Raw genomic sequence first — 24292 nt, 5'->3', positions numbered from 1 at the left:
TGGACAGTGAACTGGGAAGATAGTGGTAATCTGGTGGTGAGGTCAGACGGAGAGAGGGAGGCAGGACAAACTATGCATTGCCTGTGAGGGATTGCATGAAAACTGAATTTTGTTCTAAGTGTGCTTCAAAACAATTACCTGTTTTTGAGAAGAGAAGTGAGATGCTTTAGGGTTTGAAAGGGTCACCCTGGCTGCTGTGTTGAGAATGACTGTAGGAGGGCAAAGGTTGAAATAGGTAGATCAGTTAGGACATTTGGGGAATAACTGAGGCGAGTGATTGATGGTGGCTTGAACTAGGATACTAGTAGTAGAGTTGGAGAAAAATGGTTGAGTTGGGGATAGAATCTGAAGATAGAGACCACATGACTTGCTTGACAGATTGGACATATTTGTAAAACTACATTTTTCCTTGAGAAAAATGAACTTGCCACTTACTGAGATGGGGAAGACTGTAAGAATAGAAGGCTAGGAGACAGAAATCAGGATTTGGACGATGGATATATTAGGTTTGTGTTCAGACATTGAAATGGAAATGTAGAATAGGCAGTTGACTATGTGCGTCTAGAGTTTGAGTGAGAGATCTGTGTTAAAGACAAAGATTTTAGAATCTTCAACATATACATGGCATTTAAAGTCATGAGACTGGATATATTTAACCAGAAAGTATGTGTAGATAGATGCTTGAAATACTGAAAAGAAATAGCCATTAATTTTATAAGAGAAACCAGGAGAAAATAGTTTATCAGATGCTAAGGAAAAAAGGTATTTAAGAAGGAAACTGTAATCAGTTATGTCAAAGGCCACTTCATGTATCTAATAATCACTTACTAATAAGTCTTTTTTTTTTCCAGGCACTCTTCTAGGTGCTTGAGATCTAAAGCTGAAAAAATACAGTTGTTATCCTGGGGATGCTTCCAGTGTGGGAGACGGCCACATAAGCAGACCATGCTGATATATTGTGAATAGTGCTAAAAGAGTCACATGCAAAATTTACCAGGGGAACATGTGCCTTCTGTTATGTGGCTTTCCTATTAAACCCTCACAGGCAAGTGATTGGAGTGAATACATCTTTTGTGTTAGTATACTGCAGTGACTGATTGCTGCAAAGGATGTACTGAATGACAGTCTAGGTTTTATTCCCTAAGAGGTCAGTTAAATATAAGCCGAGTTTCTTGGGAGATATTTTTCAGACTAGGCAAGGTTTTGTTATAATCAGGAAAGAGGTTGGTATTCCTACTCTTTTACTTTGTATTCAAGCTAGAATTAGACATTGAGAAAAAGTACTAAAATATATATTGGTATAACTATATGGAAGCACCAGACTAGCATTCTTTATCTAAAGCAATTGTGGTACCCTAAGGACACTTTGCAGAGGATGTGAGAATGGACCAGCAGAATTAGCAATACACACAGCTTCCAAGGTAAGCTGCTTATTTGCTTAAGTAACTTGACTATTTCGGTTCAGTTCACTCAAATGATCAATTCAGTTATGAAATAATCATTTGCTTGTCTTTTATTTGCCCATAGATAAAAGGACAACATGATTGACTTAGTGGATTTGTTTGATTAAATAATCCTTTGCTTGGCCTTCAGGTCACAGTGCATACTCTTTAGTGTGACAGAGCTTTTCATCAGAGAGTTGAGTAGAGGATTTCAAATGACACACTCTAGAGTCATGCTGCCTTGTCTTGAATCCTGGTTTCATTGTTCACTAATTGAGTGACCTTGGAAAAAAATTACATGATTTCTCTATCCATTAGTTTCTTCATCTGTAAAATGGGGGTAATAATAGAACAAAACTCAGAGGGTTATTGTGCGTAGTAAATCTGCTACTTACATGCATTGTACTTAACAAGTCATTTGGGGCATAGTAGTGCAATCTAAGTGTTTGCTATTATCATCTGGCTCAAATCCACTGGTCTGGACTCACCAGCTGTCACTTACAAACATCCAGCATCCCTCCAGCCAATCAAAGCTGCTTAAACAGAATTAACAGAGAGAACAGCCAGGAGGCTGTTTCACTGATCCAAGCAAGAGTTGATGGTGCCAGTGAAGATGGAGAGAAGTAGATTGATTTGGATTATATTTTGAAAGTTGAGCTGACAATATTTTCTAATGAATTGCATGTGTAGGGAAAGAGCATGAGAAGTAAAACAAACCAACAGATGAAACAATTCCTAGCGTTTGGGCTGGACTAATTGTATGGAAGTCTGGGAGAGGAGCAGGAATTCTACTTGGAACATGTTATAGATTTTGACTATTTCCAAGAAGAGATGTCAAGTAGCCAATTGGATAACACATCTGGAGTTCAGGGGAGAAGTCAGTGCTGCAGACATAAATTTGGGAATCGTCAGTATATAGATACTATTTAAAATACAAAGCCATAGGAATAGCTGAGGTTATGTAGGGGCTGGTATAGCTGATGACTCTCATGAAGATTATATGAGTAAGCTAATGTGACATATTTGGCAAAATTACTGCACATAGTAAGTGTGCAATATATAATTATTGTTATGATTGTGATTATTATTAAGGATAATGTATTGCAATGACAGAAATTATGGAAAACCTCCATTGTTATTTAGAGATGCATTTCCACACCTTTCTTCTATCCTGGCACACATAGAAAATGATAACATTTGCACAACTACTGGGGTGAACATCACTGTTTGAAGTACCTGCCTCAGGTCTTGCCCACCTTCCCCCATTTATGTGAACGTAAGTATCTTTGGCTGTAGTATTCCATTCTTACTACAGCACTGCATCAAACTATTTGAAGACCTCTAGTCTAGAGCCTTGATACTTAAAGTATGGTGCACAGACTAGCAGTGTGGGTTTTGTTTTTTTCATGCATAATCTTGGGCCCAGTAAATCCGAATCTGAATTTTTACAAGATGCCCAGGTGATTCCAGTGTATGTACCTTAAAGTTTCAGAAGCTGATTTATGGGATTACTGTGCAAATCATAAGTAATTTACATTCACTGAAACTAATATATGGAATGCCAAATTGAAATGATTATTTCTTCTTTTCTTCTTCCTTTCCACACAAAGGAAGGCTATATATTGTGTTGATTATGTGCTGGGCACATGGAGACATTTGCATCAGGGTTGTTTTTGCATGGCTGGACTTATTTGTAATGTGCAATAACTGTGGGGTTCACTGTTTGTTTAATTAAGTAATTTCCATTTTACAAGGGCACTTTATACCCACATTGTGGCCATGCTTATATGTGATGAATAACCTGGGACTATCTTTTAACCTTGCAACTATGACAGTTGATATCAGGGATAGAGTTCAGGGTGGGAAACCTAACACCTCACTTTGGGCCACATTAATGGTTGCTGCTGAAATGAGTCGATTCCATTTGGCCTGGGATAGTGACTCTGAAGCACATTTGTGAAATAAGGCTATCAGCTAAATTTGATTTAGATAGAAGGGGAATATGATTAATTCAAGCCTCCACCCAACCTAATTTCTTCTCTAATCAAGGTTTTATTTTTTTAATTACCCACTTAATTTTATTATTCAAATTTTAATTTGTTCCATATAGATAATGCCAAAGGCTAGGTTAACTTGTGTGAAAATGACCCACTTATATTTTTAATATGTAAAACACTTTTAAAAATTAAGCTAATAAATAGGTTTAAATTATTATTAATATTTTTATTTACTTTGGGAACATCCAAACTTGCTACTGTAGCAAGTGGGATCCTGGAGTTCTCACCCATTCTTGAGTGGGTGTGGCCTGACTCACCTCACAACAGTGGGTATTGAGCCAAAGAAATTCTTCCATTAGACATTCCAAAGAAAAAGGACAGGTTCAAGAACCAAAGAGAGTTCAAATGAAACATTATCCCAGAAGGAGAGATGGAGGCTCCATAGAAGGTTCCTGGTGTGTAACTGAAAATAGCCCAAGGGGCAAGAAGGAAAGATATCTGTTAGAGAATATGTCTATGTGGGTTGAAGCAGAACTTGGAGACACATCTTATGCTTTCAATCTTAAGATCAACTATACCACTGTAATACCCACAGCCTTGCCCATATATGGCCAATGGGTTTTCAGAGGGCAGAGAAGGTATTAATTTAAGACAGAACTAGTTCATCTTTGAGCTTAGTCACTCCAGGGTTTAATCTATGATATGATTTTGCTGTGTCCCTACCCAAATCTCATCTCAAATTGTGGTTCCCATAATCCACATGTGTTGTGGGGGGACTTGGTAAGAGGTAATTTAATCATGGGGCCAGTTTCCCTCATGCTATTCTCGTGATATTAAATTCTCATGAGATCCGATGGTTTTATAAGTGCCTGGCATTTCCCCTGCTTTCACTCGTTCTCTCTCCTGCCACCCTGTGAAGGGATGCCTTCCACCATGATTATACATTTCCTGAGACCTCCCCAGCTATGCTGAACTGTGAATCAATTGAAGCAGTTTTCTTTATAAATTACCCAGCCTCAGGTATATCTTCACAGCAGAGTGAGAATGGACTAATACAGTAAATTGGTGCCACAGAAAGTGGGGTGCTGCTATAAGGATACCCAAAAATGTGGAAGTGACTTTGGAACCTGGTAACAGGCAGAGGTTGGAAAAGTTTGGAGGGCTCAGAAAAAGGCAGGAAGATGTGGGAAAGTTTGAAACTTCCTAGAGACTTGTTGAATGGCTTTCACCAAAATACTGATAGTGATATGGACGATGAAGTCCAGGCTGAGGTGGTCTCAGATGGAGATGAGCAACTTGTTGGGAACTGGAGTAGAGGTCATTCTTGCTCTGCTTTAGCAATGGGACTGGTGGCTTTTTGCCCCTGCCTTGGAGGACTGTGGAACTTTGAACTTAAGAGAGATGATTTAGGTATCTGGCAGAAGAAATTTCTAAGCAGCAAAGCATACAAGAGGTGACAGAGCATAAAAGTTTGGAAAATTTGCAGCCTGAAAATGCAATAGAAAAGAAAAACCCACTTTCTGGGAAAAAATTCAACCCTGCTGAAGACATTTTCATAAGTAAGGAGGAGCCAAATGCTAGTTGCCAAGACAATGGGGAACATGCCTCCAGGGCATGTCAGAGACATTCGTGGCAGCCCCTCCCATCACAGGCCTGGAGACCTAGGAGAGAAAAATGGTATTCTGGGCTAGGTTTGGGCTTCCCTGCTGTGTGTAACCTAGGATTTGGTGCCCTATATCCCAGCTACTCCAGCCATGGCTAAAAGGGGCCAAGGTACAGCTCAGGCCATTGCTTCAGAGGGTGCAAGCCCTAAACATTCACAGCTTCTAAGTTGTATTGGGCCTATGAGTGCACAGAAGCCAAGAATTGAGATTTGGGAACCTCCATCTAGATTTCAGAGGATGTATGGAAATGCCTGGATGTTCAGGCAGAAGTTTGCTGCAGCAGCAGGGCCCTCGTGGAGAACCTTTGCTAGGGCAATGCAGAACAAAAATGTGGGGTCAAAGCCCCTACACGAGTTCCCACTGGAGTACTGCCTAGTGGAGCTGTGAGAAGAGGGCTACCATCCTCCAGACCCCAGAACACTAGATCCACTGACAGCTTGCACCATGAGCCTGAAAAAGATGCAGATACTCAATGCCAGCTGTGAAAGCAGCTGGGTGAGGGCTGTACCCTGTAAAGCCACATGAGTGGAGCTGCCTAAGGCTGTGGGAACCCACCTCTTGCATCAGCGTGACCTGGATGTGAGATATAGAGTCAAAGGAGATTATTTTGGAACTTTTAAGATTTAATGATCACCCTATTGGATTGGGGACTTGCATGTAGCCTTTGGCCCCTTCTTTTGGCCAATTTATCCCACTTCGAAATGGGTGTATTCACCCAATGCCTGTACCACCATTGTATCTAGAAAGTAACTAACTTGCTTTTGATTTTACAGGCTCATAGGTGGAAGGAACTTGCCTTGTCTCAGATGAGACTTTGAACTTGAATGTTGAGTTAATGCTGGAATGAGTTAAGACCTTGGGAGACTGTTGGAAGGGCATGATTGTGTTTTAAAATGTGAGGACATGAGATTTGGGTGGGGCCAGAGGTACAATTGTATGGTTTGGCTCTGTCTTCACCAAAATCTCATTTTGAATTGTAGTTCCCATAATTCACATGTGTGATGGGAGGAGCCTGGTGGGAGGTAATTGAATTATGGGGGCAGTTTTTCTCGTGCTATTCTTGTGACAGTGAGTAAGTTCTCACAAGACCTGATGGTTTTATAAGGGGCTTCCCCCTTCCTTTGGCTCTCATTCTTCTCCTTCCTGCCACCCTGTGAAGAAGAACATGTTTGCTTCCTCTTCTTCCATGATTGTCAGTTTTCTGAGGCCTCCCTGGCCATGCTGAAGTGTGAGTCAATTAAATCTCTTTCCTTTATAAATTTCCCAGTCTCGGGTATATTCTTATAGCAGTGTGAGAACAGACTAATACAATCTGTATGTTCCATGCAGTCTTATGGCTATCTGCCATATAATGTTTGTGGCACTATATGGGAGGGCTTAAAGGATCACAGGTTGCATGTGAAAGGAATTGAGAATCATATATCTGGTTCTTGTCAGGCTGATACATGATATATTCAGGTGAGTTTGCATGAGCAAAACTTCCCACTCCCAATATTGATGAAGGAGGGTTACTGAGCAAAGGAAAGTAAGCAAGAGAGGGCTCTGGACAAAAGAAAAGTCAGCCACCAGCTCACTATGTGACTGTGGACCAGGTCCTTTTTCTCTTAAGCCTCACTTAGCCTATTTGTAAAAAACAGTGTGGACTGAATGAATTCAGGTGGCCCTACTGGTTTAGACATTCTATAATCCTAGGCAAGCTGGCAACATTAACCTGAATTTTAGGAACTGTCAAGTCAAAAAATTGTAAAAATTGTTATACAACCTGATATGGTTTGGCTGTGTCCCTACCCAAAATCTCATATTGAATTGTAATCCCCATAATCCCCACATGTCAAGGGTGAGACCAGGTGGAGGTAATTATATCATGGGGACAATTCTCCCATGCTGTTCTTATGATTAAGAGTGAGTCTTATGAGATCTGATGGTTTTATAAGTGTCTGGCATTTCCCCTGCATGCACTCATTCTCTCTCCTGCCACCCTGTGAATAAGGTGCCTGCTTCTCCTTTGCCTTTCATCATGACTGTAAGTCTCCTGAGGCCTCCCCAGCCATGCAGAACTGCGAATCAATAAACCTCTTTCCCTTATAAATTATCCAGTCTTGGCTCTTTCTTCATAGCAGTGTGAGAACAGACTAATACACAACCAAAATCTCAACCAATATTATTCTTAAAAATTTTTTTTTGAAGCATTCACTGAAGGAAAAGAGATGCAGGGTATCAGAGCCATAGAATTCTGAATTGGGAGACTTTGAGAAGAAGAAATCAAATAAAGTCCTGGGTCTGGTGCTCCATCCCCCTGAGGCACTCCAGGATGAAACCTAGAGAATGTGAGGGGAAAATTATGAGAGATGGTTCTTCATGTTTACTTTACAGTGCTCTGCAGACAACCTTCTGTCACCATGACCAATTAGAAACAAACAGTAATCAGCATTATTGAGAGGAGAAAAAAATATTTCCATGTTGAAAATATACACAATCAAATAAAAACAAGGCATTTTAAATTACCTGTAGGAATTTCAAGAGAGTGGTTGTCATGCTCTTTAATTGGCTATTTTGTTCACTGTACATGGTCAAGGAATACAGTGACATGGCAGTAATTTCCATTTCTGTGAAAATATTGTTGTTTTTTTTTTTTCAGGACATACAGCCCCAATTAAATTTTTTCCCTCCAAATACTTAAAAAAACATGCATTTAAATCACTGAGTAAATTTCTCATTTCAATTAATATTCATACAAGTGAGAAATCATAAAACTATAATGTGAAATTGAATAAGAATAAAATGACTAAGATCTAGTAAAATGAAATGTAAATATTGAACATGCTTCAGTTTTTCATATCCAGTAGTTAAAGATAACATTAACTCATAATTATGGTATGAACTACAAAGACCTATCAGCTAAAACATTGGGTAAGACTTGAAATAAATAACATCTGTTTACATAATCTCAGTTTCAGAAAGGTGTTGGAATTCCAGGAAAAACTGCACCATCAGCATTTTTATATTGGCCTTCTAAAAGTTCTTTACTCCTACATGGGCAATATAAATAGGCCAATTTTTGGCCTGAAATTGGAAGATCTGTTTGAATTTCTGCTCCACCACTGATCCTGGCTGTGTGACCTCTGAAAGATCACTTAGCATTTCAGATTTTTCATTTCCTCAGCTATAAAAGTTGGGATAATATATATTTCATGGGCCAGTTATTTATTAAGATATATTAAAAAGTGTTTCTATAGAGTAAAACATAAGAAAACCATTGAGTAGTGAATCTGTTCTCTAATACTGCATAACAGGCCACACTGTCTTAGTGGTTTAAAACAAAAATGATTTTACTCTTTCTCACTGTTTCTGAGCATCCAGAATTTGGGAAGGGCTCAGGTAGGCAATTCTGGCTTATGATTTATCATGTAGTCTTAGCATTTCTCCATGTGTTATCTTCATATGGGCTAGTTGGACTTCCTAAAAGTATGCCAGCCTCAGAGAAGTTCCATTGTTTACATGGTTGCTAGCATCACCCATATAAGGCAGAACTGCATGGCATTTTTATAGCTTAGTTTTGGAAGCTGCATAACATCTCTAGTGGTCAAGGCAGTCACAAAAACCCAAATTCAAGGGAAGGGGTCATATACCATATATTTACTTTCGAAGAGTGTTAAAGTCATTTAGTAAGAAGAGCATGTGCTGCTGTGATCATTCTTGGAAAATACAACCTGTCACATATGATATTGAACCACAATTTTGTGTCATTATTGCTAGTCTGATTTATAAGATACTTTTTTTTTGAGACAGACTCTCACTCTGTTGCCCAGGCTGGAGTGCAATGGCATGATCACAGCTCACTGCAGCTTCGAACTTCGGGCTCAAGCAATCCTCCCATCTCAGCCTCCCAAAGTGTTGGGATTGCCAATATGAGTCACCATGCCTGACCGGATTTATAAGATACTTTGACTACTCATTCTCCAATGAAACCACTCCCTCAAGGTCATTATTTCATCGATTAATTTAGAATAAAATTAATCTATGGCAGCATCCTCTTTCAGGAAGCAAAGAATAATATTTAATACCATATAGGATATTGGTTCTTCATCAGACAATATTCCAGGTGTGTTACGAATGTTATTTAAATCCTTAATTTGATTTTGTAAAGTAGGAAATATTTTCATTTTATTAAGGAGTATGAGATTCAGAGAGATTCACTTGCCCAGGTCACGGAAGTCAAATTTGGATCTGTTACTCTTATTACTACAGTGCATGGCCTCTCTATTAGCAAATACTTAAATAATGCTTGACACGTTCCAGGCACTCTGACACACACAAACACAGAAACACACACACACACACACACTTAATCTTCACTCAACTTTATACAGACTAATATTATGTCCATTCTGTATATGAGAAAACTGAAGTACAGGGAGATGCATAACTTATCAAAAGCCAGATTGCTAGTAAATAGTGGAGCCTGATTTCACAGTAAGACCTATGTGACTCCAAAATTGTTCTGGAATCATTCATATATTAACAATTTAGCATCAATTGGCTTCTCAACTTATTTCTCTTTTTTGCATGGAGAGATGGGCATTTGGCAGGAGAGGAGAGCATAAGGAGTTTAAAGGGACTCTTTTGCCTTTTGCCTGAGGGTGATCACTGTGTTGGTAGTGGCATCGGAGGACAGGCAAAGCACAATAGCCAAAATCTGCCTACTCCCCAACTTTCCCAGGGTGGATCTTAATAAGACGTTGACTATAAAACTCATCTTAAATTATTGTATCAGCAAGACACATTTTCCATGGTAAAATGGAAAAATACAGATCTCAATCAAACATGGTGTGTTTCTGCTACTTTCTGTCAGACGGTAGCCAGACATATGCATTTACTGCCATTATGCAGGTATTTATAAATCAAGTTCCAAATCTTTTTGCTGTATTTGAACAAAAACAGTATCACATAGCAGGTCCTTGTCCTTTATTGTTTGTAATGCAGGGTAAGGAAAAAGTCAGTATTTGCATACTTTTATTAATACAAGAAACCTAAAATTCAACTAGAAAGTAAGCAACACACTGGATGTTGTATTTTTCTGCATATTCACAGTAACTTTTCTCAGGATGTGTGACACTGCAACTGTACTAGTTTCTTTTAGAAACATCTTTCAACAAAGGAATTACACTTATGAGCTGTGTAATGTCAGACAAAGCCCATAATTGTCTGAATTTCAATTTACCCAACTGCAAAATAGGGTTAATAAAGCCATAGGAGGCCAGGCACAGGGGTTCACGCCTGTAATCCCAACACTTTGGGAGGCCAAGGCGGGCGGATCACCTGAGGTCAGGAGTTCGAGACCAGCCTGGCCAACATGGTGAAACCCTGTCTCAACTAAAAATACAAAAAGTAGCTGGGCGTGGTGGTATGTGCCTGTAATCCCAGCTACTAGGGAGCTGAGGGAGGAAAATCGCTTGAACCCGGGAGGTGGAGCCAAGATCACACCACTGAACTCCAGCCTGGGTGACAGAGTAAGAGTCTGTCTTAAAAAAAAAGCCATAGGAGTTGTATAAAAAGAAAGCGTAAGCAATAAGGTGCACGTGGCTTGCAAGCAAGCTTTGTTATTATATTGATTTCTATTAGAAGATTTATCTTCATTTGGTAAGTATACACAAATATTACTATTCATTCCAAAGAACAATTTATTGTTGCCTACTATGTGCCAACCGTAGTTCCAGGTGCCCAAGATAAATAATGAGCAAAACACAACAGTTCTATTCTCATTGAGTTTCTATTTCAGTGAGGAAGGTAGAATATAAGTTAACAAGCATATCAGATGTTGGTGATGGGTAGCAGGAGGAAAACAAAGGATAAGGAGAGTATGAAGAGAGTTGTGGTGATGAAGTTATATCTGTGGACTGGATGAGGGAGGGGTACTTGTTTATATAATATAATTCCTGAAGACCTCTATGGTAAGAAACCATTGGAAACCAAGAAAATCTGAGAATTTTTTTTATCGTGGTCTTAAGATGATCCCAAGTAATGGAAACAATAGTTATCATAAATTATTATTATAAAGGCATGCAGTATTGGTTTAAAAAAAAGAATTTCATCCAAAGAATGGTCACTAGTTTTACATTGGGCTTCTTTAAATAGTAAGAATTTTTCTTAATCAATCATTTTTTTTTCTCTTTTGCTTATTTAGAACAGGCATGGTGTTTTCTTTCCTCTTAATAGTGAAACGGGAAAAGTTCCCTTACCCCCTCACAGGGTGTGCGACAGGGGGAGTGGCTCACTTCTTCGGTGCCCTGCAGCTCAAACCACTAGGGGGAGCATGCAGACGGGCAGGTGGTGGGGAGCCTGGGCTCTGACCCCACAGCAGCGTCTAGGGTTGAGTGTTTACGGCTCCCGCAGCCCCAGTGGGCGTGTGTTACACTGTTCTCTTTCAGCTTAGCCACTTGCAGGCAGCTTGTGTTAATTAACTCAATTAGACCCTCTGCCCTATCTCAGCAAGGACAGAGGGCTTTCTGTAGCCCAGGTTCTTGAGTTGGTGCACCAGAAAAATCGGATCACACGTGTGGTTGGAGGATGGGTGCAAGGTTTAATAAGTTTTATAAGTGGAGGTAGCTCTCAGTGAGGTGAATGGAGAGGCCAGAAGAGGAATGGAGAGGGAAGGTGATCTTCCCCTGGAGTCAGGACATCCAGTGGCTGGACTCTCCTCTGACTCAGTTCTCATCAGCGTCCCTGTTCTGCCCTCAATGGCCTGCTGGCAGCTGTCAGTGTGTTCTTCTGCTGGTGTGTTCACTTTGACATCCAGCTGTTTGTGTCTGTGCCCGCTAGGGTCTTGGGGTTTTTATAGGCACAGGATGAGGGCATGGTGGGCCAGAATGGTCTTGGAAAATGCAACATTTGGACATAAAAAGAGGAGTGCCCGTCCTCACTTAGGTCCCTGGTCACAGGCCCGAGAGTGGAGCCTTCACCAGGAACCCTGCCCTTTTTTACCCAGCGCTTCCCTACCACACTCCCATATCAATAGTTATGATTTGCTTAGTATCTTCCATGTATCTTACATTTTACATGTATTATCTCTTGAACCAACAATAACCTTGAAGGATAGGCATGGTTATATTCAGTATACGTATTTCCAAAAACTATGTTTAATTATCAACTTTCATCCTTACAACAACCTGGGACTGAAATATCTCTAAATTAATTTTAAACAACAGAAAATACTTGTAGCAATCATGTGCCCCAAGGTTGCACACCCAGTAGGTGGCAGAACCTAAATGTGAAGATAGCTTTTTCTGACTCTAACATTGCTGTGCCTTTCCTCTACATCATGCTGCCTCTCATCCCTAGCTAATTAAAATGAAATACTTATCTATTGGAGTACGTTACATCAGTTCCAATATCCAGCCAGTTTTTCACTCCCTGCTTTGTGGCTTCTGAAATAGGTTTAACAAGAATTGAGACCTAGCCATGGATAATTAAACTATAATGGTTAATGAAGGGGAACTTAGGGCTTTCCGCATTCCAACCAGAATCTTTGTACATGACATCAATTAAAGAAACTACTAGAGCTTCTTCAATATCATATTTCTTATTTCTCTTTGATCAGTACAGAATGTCCTTTCTGATCTTTGCAAAATGCAGGAGGCTTTCTCTTGATGATGATGGGAGTCTGTAAAGTCATATGAACACACACATATATGCACACACACACATATACATAGACATGTTATATTTATAATATGCAACATTCTTCCTCATGTTAAAAAATGTGTTCAATGACATTTGTTAAAGATGACAAAGGCAGACTTTAATCAAGTGGGGGTTTGGGAGAGGTATAGGGACTACAGCAATGTGATCTTGCATTGGGGAAGGAAGATTAGACTCAACTTCTGATCCAACAAGTTCAAGTGGGGATTTATAGCCAAGAAGCAGAGTAGAAGTCAATGGATGGAACACTATTAAGAGGAAACATTAGAGGTGAGACAGATTCTTCCCAGAACAATTCAATAGAATTCTTGCTTAAGGCAGGTCAGGTTGATACAATAAGAGTTGTCAGATACCAAGGGTGGGGGATTTTCTCCAAAGTGCTTTTGCAGAGTTCTTACTCAAACTGGATTTGTTAAAGACAGAAGGAGAAGCCCAAGATTGGGCTTAGTCAAGCAGAGAACTCAGAGGAGAGGAGCCTGATTCAAGTTTTGGGTGAAAGAGATAGTCTTTAGCAATTACCATCATCCCCCATATTTAATCATTAAGTCCTGCCAATTCTGCCTCTAAAATATTATTTCATTTTCCACAATCACCACCTTAGTTAAAACCATCACCATATTTTCTTGACTACTGCAGTAATCTTCTTCCTAACTGACCTTCCAGTTTCCCCACACATCCTTTTCAGTTCATCTTTTACACAGCAGCCAGAATGATCTCTTGAAAACACAAATCTAAAGACGAAGACTTTAATGTCACTTATGAAGCTCTGGGTGCTCTGAACCCTACTAACCTGTTAGCACCCTATGCAGACATTTTGCATCGATGTGGCTATTTTTATTCACCATTGCATTCCCATTGCCTAGCTTAAGTCTTGACACAGAGCACATACTCAAAGCACATACTTTTTAAACAATTCTTAAATGATTTTTTTTTAACAATTTACTATTGAATACAAACAGGCATTCACCATGTCTGTCAACCTGGTGGTCATGTTGGAATAAAAGATGGGCTCTGTCTCCCTGATTACTAGGAAAAATGTGGAGAAGAGCAACTTTAACACACAAAGCCATAAGGCAAGTGAAAATAATAAGTCAAGACATCTTTAAAACCCCAATTTTGCATATTAATTAATTTAAAACATTTTCTAGGTAGCACTCTACTCCACATTTAAAAAGAACTGGCTTGGCCAGGCACGGTGGCTCATGCCCACTATCCCAGCACTTTGGGAGGCCAAGGTGGGTGGATCATGAGGTCAGGAGATCGAGACCATTCTGGCTAACACTGTGAAACCCCGTCTCTACTAAAAAATACAAAAAATTAGCCAGGCATGGTGGCGGGTGCCTGTAGTCTCAGCTACTGGGGAGGCTGAACAGGAGAATGGCGTGAACCCGGGAGGCAGAGCTTACAGTGAGCAGAGATCATGCCACTGCACTCTAGCCTGGGTGACAGAGCAAGACTCTGTCTCAAAAAAAAAAAAAAAAAAAAAAAACAACTAAAAAAAAATAAAATAAAAAATAAAAAGAACTGGCTTAAGTCAGGTTGGGTCTAGAGGGGCATTTTTATGTGGCTCAAACTATATTTGTGAGAATGCAGCCAGACATTATTGAAAACCAGTCATTATCTTTCCCTACCCTGGACACTTTAACCAGTACAACGCATCTATTTCCAGCAACATTACCTCCAGTATTTGCCCCGCGCACTGTCCTCTGTCACTCATGACTTGCTGTCTCTTGCTCTAATCTTCCTAGGAAATCTGAAACCTCTGGTTCCATAATGTAGCTCTGAGTTGAGCTTGTGGCCTTTCATGTTCTCATTACCATTAGAGATGTACTCCTCTGGTGGTAGACTGGGAAGGGTCTTCAGGAGCCTGTGTGGTCATTGTCCTCTAGCTCCATACATGACAGCTCTGGGCAATACTCTGGCCTGCTGTTTTACCCTGAGAAAGTGACTGATAGGCAGCTATAGCATCTAGATAGCATTCACAGCTTCACCTAATTTTATTCATGATTATAAAGATAAAAACAGCCTTGATTGAACAGTGCATCTGATGATAAAATCACCAAATCCTAATGAGCAACCCAGTAGCTAATGTAATGTTAATTAATAAAATATTTCACACTCTTCAATTTATTTGGAAATTAACTTATATTAGACAGAAATAAGAGGTGTAACTGAATTTCCTTTCAATTTGACTTGCAATATCACTAAGTTTTCCAAGAAAGTGGCTCCAAGAGTGGCTCTGGTTTAAGTATCCTATTTAATATTCAAAATATATAATTTTTTCTATCTTCATGGAATCCAGGTAAATAGAACTCGAGCTCCTTTTTCACCAAGTCCTAGATTATTCTCCGAGGAGCTCTCATAGTCCCGAATCCAGCTGTGTGCACCTACTCCTGAAATGGCCTAGTTTCAACCTCTGCATTTGTGACCCCTTAGGGAGAGATTCCTCAGGCCAGAAAGACACTAGTGAATCTACTGGAAAGTAACTCATATCTAAGACTTCTACTTATTGCTGCCATTTTGGATCTTAAGATGATTTTCTTAGCAATCTGAGAGATATTCTGACAGAAAACCTGTGATACAACATTTCCTTTTCATGTTTTGGCATCCATCACCAGTCTTTTCAGAACACAAATTAGAATTTTCCTTCAGGCATCGGCCTCCTCTTCTCACTGTTCATGTGGACAGGTCAGCTTAGACATATTCAGAATACTGGAGTCCCTGGGTATTGATTTTGATTCAAGGATGGGTACATAACTCAGGCCAAGCAAATAAAATACACTCTTCGGACTTTTGTTTCTCCCAGTGAGAGAAACATGCTGACATTTCTTTTGGGTTTAGATATGTGAAGTATATAAACAGGGTGGTGTGGAGGGCCCGGCAACTAGAAAAGCAAAGGCTGAATAAGAACAGAGCTGATGCAACAGAAGAAGCCACAGCCAGGAGATGGAGTGAGTCTCTGTGCAGGTAACCTGAATAAGCCAAGTCTCAAGCTAGGTTGACCCCTAGAGTTTTCAGTTATGGAAACAAAGGCAGTCCCTTTATTTGCTTAAGCCAGTCTGGGGTGAGTATTTTTCACCTGGAATTGCAAGAATCCTTACTAATTCAAAACTATTTCATCTCTTTGAATCCCTCCAATGCATTTTGGAACAGGGTATTCTTTGCATAAGAGTCCATATCAGGTTATCTGCCTGGACTGTGAATACCACCATTTATCCATGCATACACCAGACTTACTGTGAGGCATCTATCTCTAATTTTGTTCACTTACTAGCTACATAAAGTTGCTGTAATGTTCAAATATTCAACATTTTATTATGAAAAATTTCAAACATACACAGAAGAGTTGAAAGACTTTTAGTGAACGATCATAAATAAACTCACCATCTAGATCCTATGATGAATATTTTACTGCACTTGATTGATCTCATATCTATCCCTGTATCTATCCCTCAATTCATCTCATTTTTTGATGTATTTCAAACTAAATTGCAGACATCATTATACTTTTCACTAAATAGCTTGCATACATCTCAGTGCTTAACTCAAGGAAACATTTGGCAAGGCACCTTCCCTGGGCCTAGGTATTTGCACATGAAAAACATGCAGGTGTTGTTTTAGATGACCTCCTAGTGCCCTTCTTTAGGGCTGTGACATTATGTAGTTCTATGATATTTACCTTTTTAATTGATTGACATGCTTGTATAAAAATGCCTTCTTGTTCGATTCAAAAAGGATTAACACGGAAAATATACTTTGCTTACCTGTGGGATATTTACCTAACCGAAGTCTGTTTGCTTTACAATAACCCCATTAACCAATCCTTGGTGATTCTGAGTCAAACAGATGTTTTCAGGGGTAGAATGGAGAAAAAAACAAAGTATCAGATGGATATTTTCAAAATTAGGGGAAGACTGGAGTCTTATCCAGAAAACAAGAGAAATAACATGCCGTTGAAAATGACTTCTAACGAAAGTTAAACTCTGCCAGTTCTGCGGGAGGGAGATCAAAAGTGTGAGGACTAGACGGCAGAAAAGTAGAAGTCAGAGGTCTGAAGCAGCTGAACCTGATACCATTATCCCTTGTTTAATTCATGTTAGGCCATTTCTGCCAGATAGCCTTTTACACTGATGTATTTCTTGATGGACGAAGAAAATGGCTTGAAACAAACGAAAAAAGTGCATAAAAGCCTGTCTGACAGAGAAGAGGCTATTTCCGGGAACAAGGAGCAAAAGGAACAACACTCAAAACGTGGCTTATTGTGGGAAGCAACAAAACCAAATAGAGACTGCAACCCTAACTCACTGCGGACAGCCTGCTCTGCTAGGTTCTGTTGTATTGAAGCAGTTTCAACTTTCCATTCCCTTGGGGACCCCTAAAATGGCCCCTTCATCAGGGATGCAACTAAGTCACAGTGGCTCTGAGGAGTGGGGGACTTTTGCCATCTTCTGTAAGTCTAATTACCACTGAAGCAACCTTAGACTGAGCCTCCTCCCCAGATCCTACTCTTTTGACTATAAAGATTGCTCTGGATTATTTTAAATAATTCTGGCCAAAATGAGAATATAAGTGAAATTCGTCATAACTGTAATCAGCTTCCATAAAAAGGCCTCTTTCACACAACTTTCAACATTTACCTACAAGTGTGAAATAGAAGGGCCATAGAGCTTTCTTGGGATGACCTTTATGCACACCAGGTGGCCAGTACCATTAAATGCTGAACAGAATGGAAATTCTTATGTGCGTTTGGGATGAAAGAATCTGGATTAAGATGTGATGTCTGGTTATTTGGTCACAGTTCATCAGTCTCAGATCTAAACTAGGAAGAAGTAACTATTCACATGCCATTTGCATGAGGGAAATAATACTGTGGAAAATCTAAAAATATTCAAGAAAACTGCGTCTCAAATAGTATTTTTCCTTTTCGATTCCAACACTCTATTGCTTATGATGATGGCTCGTTAAACATTTTAGAACCTGATTCTCAAGCTTATTTGAAAATGGCTACTCTAATTTGGCATTAAAATACCCAGTCACTAGAGGCATGCCTACATTTGTTAACCTTGTATAGACGTGGATCAGGCAATTGTCGTTTTTTTATAATCCATATTGGTCCAATGGTGTGCCTGTGAATATATTCCATTTTTGCCTTAACAATATTTCTGGGAAGTGGAGATAGAAATTGAGGATTGTGTGAATCCACCATGATATAGGATTTCAGAATAGAATTATGTTCTAGAATTGCAGCCAGAACATGCAGTATAGATTATGGAAATTAGCAGCTGTGTGGTCTCTTCATTTGATTATTTATTATTAGCAACATTCTTGATTAGCCTTATACCCTTTTAAATGGAATTACAAAATAATTATATGTTCTGCCTCCAAAGCTCTTTATTGAGAATGACAATAAACTGCCCAATGTTCAAATCAGTGCATAATACATTTATATGATTATTAAATGCTTGTAAATTGCCATTTAACACTGCATGTGTTTACTACCTAGTAAAACAAGTGTTAACCCATGTATTTAAACAACTGGAGAGCATTCATCTTTGCTGAAGTCATTGTTTTATCTTGGGAAAACTCTGCTAACATACCAGTCAGCCAGTCAGCCAGCCAGCCAGCATATCATCTTTCGTCTGCATTTATTAACGGCTTAGAATGTCCATCTGTTGTCCTTAGTAAATGGAACACTATGAAAAAAAAATTCATTGAGTGTATCTATATATAACTGTTCCCTTTATGGAGAAAAGCTCCTTGGAATGTTCTCCATAAGCTAAAAACTTGGGACAAGTGTTGGTCAGAGAGAAATCATCAAAATTGGCAAACTTTCAAATGACCGGCAACAGATTCCTCTCGTCTTGGGAGAAGACAAATATATTTGCTTTAGATCAAGAGAATGTTTTCTCAAAATGTGTCAGATCACATTTCTTTAGACTTTGGTGATGGTTTGGTGAGTGATATAGAATACAAGAGTAGAAAAGCTAACAAGTCTTTTACATGTATTTGCGTTCAAAGAGCCTCATGTACTGATTTTATCTTGTTTGTGCTTGGGGTTAGAAGTGGAATTCAGGAAACCTACAAGGATATCAGGGAACTACAGTAGTACTTCCAAGAACTTTAGCAGAATTGTTTGTGACCTTGCCAAGGTAAAATTGCAGTTAAAGTGTGACCATCTGATGACATTCCAGTTAAGAGAACAGAGGGAAAGTATGAAGGCTCCAAGCACATATAAATAATTCAGATGGAAGTGCTCATAGTTTAACCTTGGATGAAAATAATATAACACATTCAGTAGGAAATATAACTTTTACTGGTGCTAAAACAACTCTATGTTAAATTAGGGCCAGGGATTAGGGTTAATAGAAATGCGTAGTTTTACTATCTCTTCTTGAACATATTGTTTTGATATAGTGTACATAGGAAGAAGAAAACTATAAAAGTTATTGCTTGGAAGCCATAATTACATCACCTCAGTCTGATGCCATGGAGTCTAATGGCAATATAATTTGTATAATCATTTTGATCATGGTGGTGATATTAAGGGCTACATTTCTGGGAATGTAAACTGTTGACATGCAACACAGTATATCAATGTAAGAATAACATCTAGACATATATCATATGGAAAAAGATCGGTTGGATAAAAATACATCGTTTCTAGTAGAAAAGAGGCAAATTTGATTTGGAGACATTAGTTGCAAATTTACCATAATAAGATTCTCAATTCATGCTACATACAATAATTCAGACTGAAGTATCCTTGACAAATTAGTAATGCCTCTTTCTGGTTGCTTATTTGACTTGGAAAGATAATGTAATAAGTATTAATTTTAATATAAATTATCAAGGATTCATGTCTGCAACTTGCCTACAAGTTGTCTTCTGTGTTTAATTTCTTTCAATTTCTACCTCCATTCATCTCTTCCTCTGGGTGGTTAAACAAAGGGAAAACTAAGTCATGATAAAGAAGGTATTTTATTTTACTTTGTCAGCTTTGCAGTATCTTCCAGTTTTAGATAGACTTTTTTTTTTTCCTGATAATGGCTTTACAATTGATAGTAAATAACGATGGAAATGCAAATCAAGATTCATCTTCCTTTGGTAAAGGCCTGAAGGCTCTCTATTTACGTATAATTTGAGGACATTTAAATCTCAATACTGGTAAATATTTACACTTCTGTAATCATTGTGAACCCTCATCTTCACTGCACTACATATCACTGTGCCTGTGGAGAGAATAAATGACTTAATTTAATTTGCCCTAATCTCGCATCTTCCCCACAGGATACATTCATTACCACTGGCAGACTTAGATAACATAGAAGAAAATGGAACTAAGTATATGTGTCAACGCATGGTAGTAATCTTTTAATGAATGTCTGTAGACATCTTATCCATACTACGGAGCTGTATCTTTAGTGAACAATAAATAATGGGAATAATGGAATGAATTTGTGTTCTCATTTTATCTTGGTTCATCTTGTTCTCATTCACTTTGCTAGTGAAATATATACATACATACATCTTAGCCACAGCACGGCAGGTTCTGTGGCCTCCTGGGAGAAGAAATTGATTACCCAACCAATGTACTGAAACTGGTTTTGTCCTCTGAAATTGACTTTTCAGGGCGGCAAGAAGCATCTTGTGTTAGTTTTTCATATATTCCATTTCACTGAGCAGCTCTAATTTTCCCTTAGCAAATACCTAATGAATTTAAATTCAATATAGGAATCCAGGTTTTTCAACCAGCTTCTTCTTCGGTGTTTTTTTACTTCAATCCAGAAACAACCAGAAACCTAAGTCAGTTATCCTTGACTGCTTTACCCCATCCTTTGTATCTCAACCAATCACCAAGCTCTATTGGTTCGGATCCTTAAACATTTCTGGAAACTGTTCTCTTCATTCCATCTCGACTACTGAATATCTTAGTTCAGGCCTCACCTCACCTTCTCTTACATCTAGTACTGCCACAGTTTCCTGAATGGTCTATCTATCTCTGATCTTGTCTCTCTCCAATTTATCCTCATGGTACCAGGATGATCTACTTAAAAAAAATGCTTCTGCCACTCCCTGGTTTAGACATTTAAGGATCTGTTCAATACCGCAGTAAGAGGAACAACATAAATTGTCTATAAGGTCTAGGCAGGCAATAGAACATTTGGCCCCAGGTGGATCATGGCAAACATGAGAATCCATGGCCTTTCTAAAGGAGGCAACCACCACTCAGCTTCAGTTAAATTTTGGCAACTAATTTATTTCTTTAATCCTTTGGGGTAGGAAAAATAAGAGAGATCCACAGGTTACTGGAATTATGGACTACCAGTTTGCAACTTCTATTCTCTAGGATAAATTCTAAGTCCTTTAATGTGTTATACAAAATCCTTTGTTAGCACCTTCAGGCCTACACCTTGAGCCTCATTTCTCAAAGCTCCTGTCAGTTCGACCTACAAAAATATCTCTCAACATCCTTGCATTTTTCTCTGTCCCCAGTGCCAGCCCTCAATTTCAGGCCATCACAATTGCTTCCCTGGATGACTGCAATAGCTTCTTCACTGGTCTCTCTGTCTCGAATCTCTTCTTACTCAAAACAATTTTTTCAAACTGTGATCTTTAAAAATGTAGCAGTGTGATTCATTGGAAATTTCATATCAGAGTGTGACCTGCTGAGAAATTACCTAGTGCTTTATTTTCTTATTCTGCAATTCATTGGGAAGGGATAAAAGGCATTTTTCCATCTCCTAGAAAGAGAAGCTAGGACTATGTTTTCCAAAGAGACAGGAAACAGGACAGTTCTCAGTGGAATGCCTCTGCTGGCATGGCTAGGAGGCTGGGCTAGAGGATACCCTATGCCTCCAGGGGACTAACTTTATGGAACACTATGAGGAACGACCAGTGGGGAGTCAGTGCCTGCAGAGCAGGAACTTGCACATCTGTGAACTCTATTCGGCTGGTGTCTGTTTTATAATTATCTCTGTACCTCAATTCAAGTACGGTGCTTAGTATTTCATATAGACTCAGTGGATATTACAGAGCTTCATGAGGGATTAAGCCAAAAACCTTTCATTGCTCTTCGGAAAACTATGGATCCCCTCCTTAGATATTTTAACATAGTTTTGGAACATTCATGACAATACCTCCAAAATAATCTATAGACCTGTCACAAGCTTAGCTTTCATCCAGGAAGCTAGTTATTAAACCTTACAAATCCCTGTATGTTAACTTAGGGTTCTCCAGAGGGGCTCACAGTCACAAGGCAAAGTCCCACCATAAGCTGTCTGCAAGTTGGGGAAGAAAGCAGTTAGTAGTGGCTCAGTCCAAGTTTGAAAGCCTCAAAATCATAAAAGCCTACAGTGCAGCCTTCAATCTGCCGAAGGCCTAAGAGTCCCTGGCAAACCACTGGTATAAGTCCAAGAGTTCAAAGGCTGAAGAATCTGGAGTCTGATGTTCAAGGGCAGGAGGAGCAGAAGGAAGCATCCAGCATGGGAAAAATCAAGAAAGCCAGGAGACCCAGCAAGCAAAGTTATCCCACCTTCTTTCGTTGATTTATGTTTGTTCATGCTGGCAGCTGATTGGATGGTGACCACCCAATTCGAGGGTGGGTCTTCCTTTCCCAGTCCCCTAACTCAAATGTCAATCTCTTTTGGCACTCTCATGGGCACACCCAGAAATAGTACCTTACCAGCCATCTAGGCAGCCTTCCATTCAATCAAGTTGACACCTAATATTAACCATCATACTGTGCAAAAGTAGCAGCATGTACTTATTGATGACAGTGATTTTTTTTTAATGTCCAAAAGGGACAAAAACTAGAGAGAGATCAAAGTAATCAAACAAAAAGGATTCCGTTTTGTGCAAGATAGCAAGCACCTAAGAGCAAATATTATTTAAAAGAAAAAATCAAATTTGCTTTGTCATTTCGAAGAGGTCATTTCAGTTCTCTTACCGTAAGTTATAAATTAAGTACAAGTTTTCTTAGTACTTTATAACTTAGAACACCGTAGCTTAGAAACATGTACCTTGCTTATGTCAACTTTCAAATCTTTCTCAGAGATAAGCAAATAGTTACATTTCACATGCTAACTCTAAAGAGAGCCCTGTATTTCCTACTTGAGGGACTATTTATTGAAGAATTTTGAGCATAAGCTCAGATTCAGTAGGAAAAATTTCATGATCACAGTATAATGCTGGCCATGGATATAGGACTGCAGATTGGCTGATGGTACTTGGGCCACATATCTCATTAGGGTCACATATTAAGATTTCCCTCAGACCACATATTCTTCTTGGCCAAATATCCTTTCATGAGCCACATACCTCCTTTGGTCTATATAGGATACATGTATTCCTTGGACTTCATATTCCCCATGCTACTTTGATTAAGAATTCCTTGCCTCTTTAGTTTATTTACTCCACAGATGTTTGGGAATAAATTATCATTTTATTTGGTCCCTAGTAAACCTTTTGGCTTCAATTTATAGATAAAAACAAAGACCTTCTTGAGACGTGAGGGACTTGCTGCTTACCCAAGACTTGTAAATCACCAGCCATTTCAAAGATGAATCTACTCATCATTTCTACCTAAGCCTAAGACTGTGGAGTCTAGTAGTTAATTCATGGGTTCTGGAATCTGATAGAGTACGGTTTAGGTTTAACTGTCACTTACCGATAGAATGACTTTTGGCTAAATTACTCTTCTCCAACCCTCCTTCTTATGTGGAGAGTAGAGATAGTAATTCATACCTTAAAAAGTTGTTTTGATAATTAAATTGAATAATAAACAGAGTTCTTAAACAAATACATAGCATGCAGTAAGTACTCTAATAATGAAAATAGTAATAATAACTATTTTAGAATCATTTTACAGGTATAGAAGAAACAGAATAATTTGGACTGCTCTAAGAAGATTACCAAATTATCAAGCAAGTCAGAGATCATTAGATTAATAGACTCAATGCTGTATTACTTTCCAAAGTGAATGTAAAGCATGAATTTATAATATAAAAACATATTTTATCTATTGTTCTCTGAATTTTTCATATAGATTCTGGGCTAAATAAAATCTGCTCTCATTTTATTATGAAATTATTATGTTCAACATTTATCTTAAGTCAGCCAGATCTTAAATTTATTTTAAAAACATAGAGGCACTTACAATTATTATTATTATTATTATTATTATTATTATTATTATTATTGAGATAGAGTCTCACTCTGTCACCCAGGCTGGAGTACAGTGGTGCGATCTTGGCTCACTGCAACCTCCGCCTCCTGGGCTCAAGTGATTCTCCTGGCTCAGCCTCCTGAGTAGCTGGGATTATAGGCATCCTCTACCATGCCCAGCTAATTTTTGTATTTTTAGTAGAGACGAGGTTTCACCATGTTGGCCAGGCTGGTCTTGAACTCCTGACTTCAGGTGATCCACCCACCTCGGCCTCCCAAAGTGCTGGGATTACAGGTGTGAGCTACCATGCCCAGTCCAATTATTTTT

The sequence above is a fragment of the Theropithecus gelada genome, chromosome X (genome assembly GCF_003255815.1).
Source record: "Theropithecus gelada isolate Dixy chromosome X, Tgel_1.0, whole genome shotgun sequence".
Classification (NCBI taxonomy): Eukaryota; Metazoa; Chordata; class Mammalia; order Primates; family Cercopithecidae; genus Theropithecus; species Theropithecus gelada.
Note: the sequence above shows the minus strand (reverse complement) of the source record.